This window comes from Rhea americana, unplaced genomic scaffold (assembly GCF_003343005.1).
Source record: "Rhea americana isolate MKP2758 unplaced genomic scaffold, rheAme1 scaffold_124, whole genome shotgun sequence".
In the NCBI taxonomy this organism is placed as follows: domain Eukaryota; kingdom Metazoa; phylum Chordata; class Aves; order Rheiformes; family Rheidae; genus Rhea; species Rhea americana.
Genome location: NW_028185306.1, coordinates 194344 through 206664, shown reverse-complemented (window position 1 = coordinate 206664; position 12321 = coordinate 194344).

Sequence of the window (12321 nt, the reverse complement as noted above, 5' to 3'; positions counted from 1 at the left end):
TTTTTCTTCCTCTTAGAGGACAAAAGAAAAGATAACAAAAAGAAATAAAGACATGCCCAGAGCAAGGATGGGCTTGTGTATGTTCACTACAAGTTAGGTCATGTTAGAACATGATATGAATTATGCCAGTTAATATATTTTAAAACAGAACTATGAACTCAGTGCAAACAGGAAATGTCATTTTTACATAGCTGTTGGCTGCAGCTAAACATTAAATAAAACACCCAATAGCATGGGCTTAAAAAATAACAAAACGAAACACAATGAAACCCTAGAAACACCACTGCCATGTCTTTTCCTTGTCTATGTCAACTACAGAGGCACATCAAACACCACTTTAGTTAACTCAGCTCGCAGGCATGCATTCTAATAAAACTGATTTCTTTGATAACAAGAAACATTAAAGGCAAAGGACAAATAGGTGGTCTTCTTACCAGCAATTCAGCTTGGGCTTTTCAAATGAGATTTAGTACCTTATGGCAGCTAATTCCGCTAGGTTTCTCCATCTTAAACCTTTTTAGATATGCAGTTTTATTTGGGATTATGGGTGAAGTTCAACCTTACTGGGGTACTGGGGCATTACTGTAAAAACACCCTCCCATCTGTGAGTTTCTGATATGCAGATCGCGCACAGATGTTCAGCTTCTTCAAAAGATTATGTCATTGGGTGCAGCAGCAGCTGGTTCTCTTAAGACCAGAAGAAAAGCATTCTGGTTTTTCAAACCATCACACACAAAGTATCACCTCTTTAGTTCTCACATAACAATGCCCACGTAAACAATGCTTAACCACTGGGCCCTTCTTTTAATTGACTGACTGTAGGCACTTCTATGGAAATATGTCTGAAGTATACTTTGTGAAACGTTAAAAAAGTGTTTGATGTAAAATAAGCTCTAGACATTTAACAGTGCAAAAATTGTCAAAATCTGTAGATTACAAATCCGTTCCTATCAGCCTCAGCCTGTAATAGTGTCTTAGTAAAGTTGATCTTTAAGTTATATTGCATTCTGGTGTAATAATCTTCTGAAAATAAATTTGTTAATACAGATGTGCTGGTTAATACCTGTTAACATAAAACATGGCATTTTGTTATTTTGATTTGATTCCATCTACAGCCAATAGATAGCAACTTTATATAAAAAAATCAACATTTATTATTACCGTTAACTGTTTTCATTGTTTTAAGAAATATGGAATATGTCAAATTTACACTATTTCAGCTCTGTGTTTCAAAAGATTAATCTCTCTGTATATCTATATATAGATATATATCCCCATAAGAATATAAAATTGCTTTTGAAATTTTTGTTGGCAAGTAGTAAATAATACACTGCAGCATGGATTCAAAAGTATTTAAGTAAGTTGATGGTCTTTCAGACATGTAATCCATTCAAATGGGACTAGTAAAATTGTGGTACAGCTGCAGCCATGTGTTTAAAATTCGTAATACTTTCTTCTAACTTTAGCAATTTTTGAGAAAAATAATTTTGTAATTAACATTTTCCATTAAAATTATGGAGGTCTCAACAGAAAAGCAACATTTTTAATTGGACTGCTGCTTTAAAACTGTTTGAAGAAGCGATGAGAAAGAAAGTTCATCTTAAAATATGTACATGAGTATAATTCTACAGCTTCATGAATTACACATTTCCTCTTTTTTTAAAATAAATTGTAACATCAAAGATGCCAAAGGGTAATATAAGCTACAATAATATTCAACAGAACGTAACCTAGACCTTATGTTGTAATAATTTATTCAAATTAACTGTATTCTTCTGTATTTATATTTTCAGTATTTATTATGAATGATATGGAATTTGATGTATTTATTGTGGCTTATTACTGCAATGTATATATTACAAAAATGAGCATTTTTAAGTCTTAAGATTAGGGTTTTTTGTTAACTAGTGGCACTTGTATTGGCTGTATTTTTATTATATATTGTACAATATATATTGTCCATTTGTTTGCAATGAAGTAAAACAGGTTTCTACGTTATATCAACAGTGAATCTTATTTCTATTATGCAGTCTATAATGCCTATTATACCTACTTCTATTATGCAGTTCTATAATTCCTATTCGTCTCTTGTCTAGCAGTACCAGGACTAGTATGACATCTCTTCCCCCAGACCAGCAGTGCCTCTCAAAGACGCACTGAAATTTCTAGCGTTTCTCCCATTGCCCATAGCGTAAGAAAAAACAGTTTAAAAAAATTTTTTTTAACTTAACCAGCATATAAATATTTAAGAAAATGAATATAAATACTATTTTGGTGTATTCTTTTGTACTTTAAGGAACACTACCATCTGTGCTTTTCTTTGGCCAGTGGAACAAACTGTGTGATTCCTCTGTACACTTCAGAGTAAATTTGATCAGTTTGGTTATAGAGCAATGAAAAAAAAGTTTTGAATAAGTGTTAGAGAAAAAAATTTGCAATAACTCCCTCTAGCGGACATTTTTCAGTATTTTTATACAGTAAATTATTACTTCAACAACTACAAAGGCATTTCAGCCAGACTCTTGTATTTCAGGACAACTGCTTAATTATTTTTAAAATTGCTGATTAACATTCCTTTAGTGTGACAATAATTTAAAATCACAGCTCTCTGCCATCTTTATTTTATGACATTTATAAAAGCTGAGCTTTAGTTTTGTAAAAGGTGAGTTGTCCATAAGTCTTCATTGATGACAAATTACGTATGGCAAAGTTATTTGTATTTATAACAATTGATAAAGACCAGTTGCTGTTCTCTCTCTCTCTTTTTTTTTTTTTTTTTTTTTAAAAAAAATCTAAAGCCCTTGGAGGATTTAAGGTAGCATTCAGCGCTTTAATACATTAGGAGTTACGGAAAAGAGAATAGATGAACATATGCTATGCAACTGCATTTTTGTTGCCTTGAGCTATGTATGACTAACTGTACTCTAGCACTTTGTAAGACACGTGGATAAAATCTTTTTTATAAAACAATATTCAGGAAAAGTGTTCATATTCAGGATGCCAGTTCAGCTCTAGGAAGGCTTAACACTACGGTTCAGCTATGTAGTGATTAATAAGTAGTACTCACGCATTTCCTGCTCGTGGTGGTGTAAATCAGTAGTTCCTCCTGAAGCAAGGAGACAAACTCCTCAGGTGGACTGAACTGCTGAAGCTCTGTCGCAGTTAGTAGCACTATGTCCAGGTAGAGCCTCCAAGGATCCGTCATTCGTGGGGGGCTGAGGCTGCCCAGAGAGACAAGTTCTGCTGCTCTGGACGATTCAGGACCTGCATTGTCCTGCAGGGAATAAGGCTTAAATCAAGCCTTCTTCAAAGCGTGTAATTATTTTCGTGAATGTGTAAGAGAACACAGTGAGATGGAGCTCATCACCGATGCCAGCTTTTCTAGTCAATTTTAGTAGCCCACATAGCCATCTGATTGATAAATGGCTTTTACATAGTGTATTATATACATATACATACATACATACATATATATATATATATATGTCCATATATAGTAGTATTACATTTCTCCCCTTGGGGGAGAAGACGATCATAGCACCGTTATTAAAAAAGTGCTTTACATTAAATCTAAGACAGTAAAAGAAAGAGAATCTGCACCTGTCACAGGTGCCATTTGTATGAATGTTAACATCAACCCAGTTTCAAAAGCACTGTAAATAATGGGAGGCTCTTGAGGATATTTTTGTTGGTTCTTAGAAATGTAATCAAGTATATAAAAGAAAATCTTCAATATGATTTATAAGCTAGAAGTCTTACAATTTAGATGTTTCAGAATATACTATGACTATGAAGTGCAATACAAATGAAGATAATTGTTAAAAGAACAAAGCTAAATATATTTATAGACATTTCAGGCATGTTTTAGGTTTCCTGCTAAAGAGACAGGATTTTTGGAAGCAGGGTGGCCTGATACAAAGTGGAGTGTAGACCAAGGGGAATATTCAATTGATAATGGTAAAACTCCGTAAATTGTTAAGCTGTTTAAACTGTAGTGATATTCCCTGAAATGAATCATTTCTCTATTTTTTGTCTCATTACTAAAGAGAGTTTTGAATTATACAAGTAATTCTTGGTTTCTGACACAGAAATGGGATTTAGCTTGCCTAACTTCTGTTTGCATTTTTTTATTCAGTTTTAGATATACACTACATGCACGAAGTAGGCAGATTGCAGAAATCCTTTTTATTTCCACATTTCTGTTTAATGAGTTCGAGCAGCTACAGGCTGTGGATAATGGCGGATCAGCATTTCTGAAAGAGGATTTATATTTTCTTATTTATAGTTATATAAAATTTATAAATAGGAATAAAATTCCTGTTTATACTTTGTACTGGAAATCACCATACAGAAAGTGTTACTAGTTATAATTTAATAATTCTATTTTTTTTTTGTTGTAATGCACTCTGGACATTAAGGCCACACCTCTGCCTCTTCCTTCCTATTCACATCAAAGGCACAGGCTGCCTCTCATCTCTTCATCTCTCTTGGCCTCTACATGGCTTCAGCTTACGCTGCTTGGGCCTGGTAGGAGCAGCCACCCACAGAAACCGATCTTTGTTCCACAGCCAGCAAACACACTGCAAGCTCCGCTTTGAACACAGGCCTCGAATAAGTCGTAACAGGTGGCCTCCAGCTCTCTATATCCTGTAATCTAGGCAGAAGGTAGGAGCTGTGATTCACTCTGAGCTCGCTCTTCCTTCCCCCTTATTCCCCCTTTTTCTCCCTCACTACAGATTCCAGCCCCTTTGAAAACTGCACACAAGCACTCCTGGATTAGCAGTCGAGCTAGCACAGTCAGYGAATGTTTCCTGGTCCTAGAGTAGAACAGTTTAATGTTTTAGGTAAGTGTACTGTGCTGCTGTTAACTGCTGTCACCTACTAAATCGCAAATTTTATTTTTGCATGGTAATTGTTTATTATGAAAGGAAGGGTTAATACTAAAGCAAAGGTTTTTAATTAGATGCAAGGTAATCTATGCAAATAAATGGTATTTTACTGAATGGCATTTAGAAGCAATTACACCATATGGCCAAAACTATGTTTTCCTTGGCAACAGGCCCAGTAGTTAGCAGCCTGTCAACTGACCAGTTACCAGTCAGGAGGCATTGCAGTGATTCTGTGATAGCAAAACCACYATCAACCACTTCTCTTCCTCCAGGCACACCTGCAAGTTTGAAGTAGAACAGGATTAGGCAAATGAAGAAGACAGCTACTTCTCAAACCCATATATAGTCCAGGAGACAAAGAGGCACTCCACAAGAATCACCATTTCAGTGAACTTTGATGCAAACAAAGTTGGCATTAAGAAACCTCAGCAGCATCATATGATTCTAACCCTTGGAGTTCTCTCTTAAACTCTCACAGTAAATGTCGGTGAGGATATTCATTTCTGATAATATTCTTTCCACCACCAATTCCAGATACTTTATTTTCCTCAAACATAGCTTTCTACCGCACTTTTCTAGCTTCCTCTATTGGAGAGGAAGCTGCCCCCTCCTGTTTCTTCATTTTCTCTCCTGGATCTCTTCTTTCTTCCTAAGGTTTCCCACAGTCACTTTTCCAGATCCACTCAGTCCATGACTAGCCATCCTGCCTTGGTCACTGCTTCCCAACCGTATCTTCTTGCCCTTCAGGCTCCTAGCAGAAGGCCTCTTTTTCCTGGAGCTCTGAGTGTGCCTGAAAGTGGTCTTCCTTATTCACGAGTTAACACCTGCCAGGCAGACCCAAACTTTCTTCTGCAGCTCTCCCTACCATTTGCACACTACACAGACTGTTTATGTCCACCAAGCAAATTACTGTGTTACTTCAACTTCAGTTATTTACTTGCCTGAAATGTTTCTCCATCTTCCACACATACCCCAGGACTTACTGCTAGTGATTTCAGGCCTCAGTCTTACTGACTGAATCCAGATGGAAATCTGACTACAGCTGCAGCACTGCCAAGTTTCACAAATCACAAATTCACCCAAGCAGCTCATCCTTTCTGCAACTCCATTGCAAAGACATTATCAACCATACACTCAGTCCCTGATTCTGGATTTCATGCTACCAGCGACTTTCATCTTTCTGCTTCCTTTGAGCCCACCAAGAACTACAAAAAGAAGGGAAATAAAATTGATGATAACAGAAGAATGGGCAGAAAGACAGGACTAACTGCAGGCCTCCACATGAGGACCTGCTATTTCTCCTGATTCTTTCCATTTGACACATTGCTCATTCCAGCAATTCCTCTCGGTTCCACCTCCCCTGTTTACTTCAAGCAGCACCCAAATTTCCACATCTGATCTTTCTGTGACTGCCAAGATTCCTTCTGGTGAAAGAAGGAGACAGGGATAACAATGCCTTTCAGAGGCGTAAAGGACTGTCAGGAGGGAGGGAAAAAAAAAAAAGTTAGTGCAACTGCTACATTCAAGAGAGCAAATACTTGATTCTAATCCCTCCCTAAGCATTTTGCAACAGTTTTTCATAGCAAAGACACATTACTACCAATAGTTTGTATTGCTGCTTTTGAGCTGTGCTGAGTCAACTTATTACAAGTCCAGTCCAACTCCGCTACGTAGTTCTCGAGGTGCCCTGTGAGTTTTATCTGATAACTAGCTCTACCATAAAGATTGGGAGGATTCTATTGAATCACMGTGGACAATATATTCCCCAAATGATGGCTACCTTGTCTCAGTTAAGTAGGTTGCATCACAGCACTCAACCATCAGTAGATCTCTTCCACAATTAATCAGTCTCACCTTTTAGGATAAGCTGGTAGGATTGAACTCAGAATAGAATCTCATGTGCAACACTGTATTCTGGGAACATAATATATTACAGTTTCACATTTGTTCTGAGGTCATTATCCCTATGAATTTCTCTGATATTAGCAAAAACAGCATTTATCCACGTGCTTTATAAACTCTAGCACAGTGCAGCCTAAGAAAATACACCAGACAGAAATCACAAAAAGTTTTCAAAAATTAATTGTAACAACTAGTCATTTTAATGCCTATCATTTAAGTATAATGAAATAACTGTATGATAATTATATAATGAGGTGTCTGAAGAGTAGAAGAAATACATATCTAAAAAGAGAAGTCAAGATATACAGCTTTAGCCATAGTGACAAAAGATGATGTGTCATATATCAATCCCAACCAAATGGGGATAGAACTATTTCACACTTAAAAAAAATAAAATAAATAAAGCATAAAACAAAAAAACATTTGAAGTTTTAATTATAACAGCACTTGAAAAACTCAACCAGGATARAGGAAAAACAATGTTTTGACATGCAAGTAACAGATTAAAATGGAGAGAGAAAGGAAACTGCATTAGGGACACAAAAACCTACAAAATTTTAAATTAAGCAAACAAGGGTGCTATTGGAAATGTCTACCTTTGAGGTTAATTTTTTGTAGAGACAATGGCTTTAGGAGTAAAGGTCACATAGCAACATAAATGTTATTCATTAAATAAATCTTATACCTTATCCATGAGCTTATTTATTCCTGAAACTCATCAATTCATCTATCCTACATAACTGAGGCAGCACCTGTCAAGAAATAGAGCATATATATATATATTTTTATTCCGCACAGATATAAATGGCTGAACCATCACTTCCTAGCTTTTCAGTGTGTGAATATGTTTATCTACTCTAAGCAACTTTTAAATACAAATGCCTTTAAAAAAAAAAGAGAGAGAGAGAGAGAGAGAGAGAGAAAGAGAGAGAGAGAGAGAGAGAGAGAGAGAGAGAGAGAGAGAGAGAGAGAGAGAGAGAGAATGAAAGTAGAACCATAAATGGAACCCATGGACAAAGAGTTCAAATGACTGGCTGTGGTTCTGACAACCCCAGGCTTCCTACATCTCAATCTAATATATTAATCTTGATCAGATGTGTAAGATTACACAAAGCTAATTCACAAGAAGTGGAAAGTTATTTTTTAAAGGAAGGAGTGACCACAAATTCTTGCAGTTGCCCATATTTCTCATTTGTAGCAACTCAATATATTTAAAGAAACAAATAGAGCAAATCATCAAATAGACAAAAGTCAGCACCACAATATAAAATGCACTGCATTACTCAAGAGAGTCATGCTGGAACAGTAAGATGTGCCAAGAAGCACATCTGCCTCTGCCCTCTAAGAAAAAACTGCAAGGAATTTTACTCTTCAGAAAGATTGAACAGTAATGCTAAAAAAGCATGGAAAGGATGCACAATCACTAATATTCGACTCTCCTGCAATTTTTCTTGCTGCTGCTTTACTGTCACATTTTCAGAAAAAATCGTAAGAAGTTTTAGCTGTTAGTGACTGCAAATCTCTCCTGTGTTTTTGGAGTATTTTGTCAAAGGATCACATATCCTTGGATACACTTTTCTAAGTCTCCAGTAGAAAAGTCCACATCCTTTTAGACATCTCTTCCTATCTTTAAGTATCCTGAGCATTCAACAGTTACTTTTGTGAACTGTAGCAAGAAAAGCTTAAGTCTAACTATGGATATAGAACACTGTTCCCTTTCTCTCTGCCACTACTGGTCACAAAAATTAGGATTTATATTGTTTAATAAAGAGAAGCCTAAAGGAGAAATATTTTCAGCTCTTCCTTATAGTTCATCTCTTCTAAACCTCCAATCATACTTACTGCTCTCGTCTTACTCATCTAAAATTGTCCTATACATATATATATATATATATATATACACACACACACACACACACATATATTTATTTTGAAGTGATACCCAAAATAGGCACCAAACTTCATTTGAAGAAGTTACTTATTATTTTTCACTGCTTATACATCTGCTTCCCTCTTATTTTCCTCAAGAACATGGCATTGTTCATATTTTTCAGCTGCACAATAATCTCCAGCTCTTTTTGGCTGTAAAACTCTGTCAGGTCATAGGAGTCCAAGTGACAGACCTAACTGCTGTTGTAGCAAATGCTGCAAAAATGCAGACTAAAATATCTGCTCATAACTTAAAGAATAGGAAACAGAAAAAATATTAAAGAGTTTCAGAGTAGTTTAAAAAATGTTATGTAAAGTGTTTCATAGGTTTTGGACTACTGACCTGTGTTATGCTAGAAAAGAAAAAAAAGGAAAATCTTAAAGGCATTTAGAGACACAGAATAAACTTTCCCCTCCCACAGCTAGAATTTACCACACAATATTAAAACTAGGCTAACTGCTCTACCCGATCTTCCTAGAAAACAAGAAAGTACATATACTTGCTGTATCTGTGATAATATTGTCTTAGATTAACGCTTAGATGAATAAAAAGTGGTGCTCCACAACACTGAACTCCTGTTCATGGAGCAATTCCTATCTTCAAGTGCAACAGGATACTTGTTTCCTTGCAATTTGAATTCTACCCAATTTATGAATGTTATCTATTGCTAAAAAGAGGAAAGACTAATGAGAAGTAAAAATATAGTTCAGATATGTAAATTCTAGTCTGGCAAATTTGTAAGAAAAACGTATTACATGAAAAWATTACACTTTAGCATTATTAAAAATAACGTAATGCATTTGCTATATAACATGACCTACGTTCACTGAAGTATTTTTTTAAACTGTCACTTATTCAAAATACCTTGTCTTCTAGAACTGTTTCCTTGAACACTCTTGGTTTTCCTCTCGTAACTGAGGACCAACGCTGCATAGCTGCTATCTATGTACTCATCCTCTATTTGTGCTTGTTGAACAATTTTCTCATTGACATGCATCCTATTTTTCCTCAAATGCTTCTCCAGTTTGTCAAGAGCATTTGCTGCCCTTCCCATATTGGCTTGATCTGCAAAAGTAATAAAAATACTTYGCATTCCATATTGAATCTATTCACTGAAAGATCTTAGGGCATATAATTGATCTTAGTGCAAACCCGCATGATAAAGAATTTGAGTTTTAAAAGCATCATTAATAACCTTTCCCAGTACTGCTTTTTAGTAACTTGTGTCCATCTTGTAGCAGCCTACTTTAAGCCACGTTGCTTTTACTCACTTCCTTGGATATTCATAGTATCACCAAAAGCCTTAGCAGATGCCAAAAGAAAACTTAACTTTTTCTAATAAAAAAACATGATTATCAAAAGCCAGAAAAAGAAGTTAGCTTAAATTAACAATCCTGACAAATTTTTGTTAGTCTTTAATTAATGCTCTTGTTATCTTACACTTATTGAAAGGATTTGTTCTTGCCTTTCTTCAGAAGCTGAACTTCTCATTAGTCAGATATTGTGAAATTAACCAAAGACAGGCTCTTGCCCACATTTTGTTTTTAAATTACCATCCATTCATTAACTAAATCCTAAAGGTAAATTACCATTGATCTTTAATGAGATATTTACTATAGAGCATAGACTACAGTTCATCAAGACAAATCAAATTTGAAATTAGTCCCCAACCCTTCATTTTATTCTTAACTTTTTATTTGATCATGCAGCAATTTTTGTATTCCTCTTTAAAAAAGTGAGACATCTTCCTGTCTCTTCCTCTTCTTACAGGATAGTACTTAAAGAAAATACTGTTTTCCTTACTAGCTGCATCTAACTAGGCTTCATCTTACTCCATTTTTCCACTCTTACGTGCATCTTTCCTTAAGGTTTAGATTGTTAAAGCATTTATTATTAAGCAATGCTGGCTGCTCTTACACTTTTTTCCCTCCTATCTAAATAGATACTACAGATGTTTAATGCAATTCCTTTGACAGGCTGCCAAATTGAAATGCCTTTTTACCTTCGACATTTCCCATAGCAATGGCGTAGATTACACTAAATCTTCTCATTTTCTTTATTTTGCTGCTTCCTTCCCTTTGTGGAAGTGTGATTCTTATTTCATAGTCATGTTCYCCACATATCACAAAATATACAATTTTGAAGTTTATTTAAATCTCTACAATTCACATCACCCAGTTAAGTCTTCTCCAATCAAACTACAGAATTTTATTATAAAATGGAGTTTACCTGCACATACATACCCTGAAGTAGATATTTCTAAATAACACTACATTTCTGTTCCTTAGGAGGATATTTCTTGGGCTGAAGAGATACCTTCATTAAAGAAGGTCAGGAAATGGGCACAATTGCAATAAAAGAACAAGTGAAGGATGTTTGACAACTGCACATATAGTTAAAAATATATATGTCTTCAGGTATTTCAAGTTCCTAATCCAAGGAAGGCTTTAAGGAAGGGAGCCACAGCTCTACTTGCTCTATTAAAGTATACTTCTGATACCTACAAGAATAAAATAATTAATTAAAAAAGTCAGCAAAACAGTTAGGAGGGCAAAACTTTCACTTTGACTGATAAGCTGTCCTTTGGAAAAGAGAAAACAACAATAAAAAGTTAAAATGTGAATGTTCTCACAAGAAATTATGTACAGATGAAGCTAGAAACCTGTCAGGTAAACACTGCACAAATCACTACAGACCACAGAAAGAAAAGTGGTGTTAGCAGATATGTGCAAATTAAAACAAACAAACAAACAAACAAACAAACAAACAAAAAAAAAACCCTTGAAAAATGTGTTAATGTTAAGCAGCTCAGGAAATCTGTTAAAATATAATTTTGCCCAAAAATTAAAAGTTCATGAAATTATAAGAAAAGCTATACAAGAAGTTTTAGTTGAATAAAAGGAGATTAAGATCAGGATGAGCAGATTTTCCATTAAATGAATTATATATAAATAATATGTTTCAAGAAGCAGGAACTCTTCCACAACAAGAGGATTGACCTGACAGAAGCTGAGCACAATGTGATCCATTTGGTTTCAGTATGAAGGTCAAAAAATTTTTTTTGAAGTGAGAGAAGTTAAAAAATATTGAGAAAGGTTCACTGAGGAAAATAAAAATAAATGATGAAAAAAATCAAAGTCAGGTAATTCAGCATTTTCTGTGTGTGTGTGTGTGTGTATCTGTATGTGTTGTGTATATATATAAATAACATATATATATAATCTTAGTTTTCAGACAGTATACAAGAATTTCTCCTAACTCTACAGAAAAAAACCTACCCTTCCTCAGAAGCCCTTACAATATGTGGAAAAACTACATATATTTGGTCCCCCAGACGACAAAGGACTATAACATCCATAAATCAGTGGTTAACATAGATCATGGAAAGGCTGTAAACAATATTCTTAATTGTGAGACACTGAAACATTCTTTGGTATAAGTCTCCTAAGGGATCTCTGATGACACATTTTATACCCAACTTCAAATAAGGAGGGGGGGGGGAAACTGTTTAAACACTTTACATTTAAACTTTGCATCATTTAAGAAATGTAGTATACATATACAGTCACAGTTTAGAACATATCTGTTATTTTAATAAAA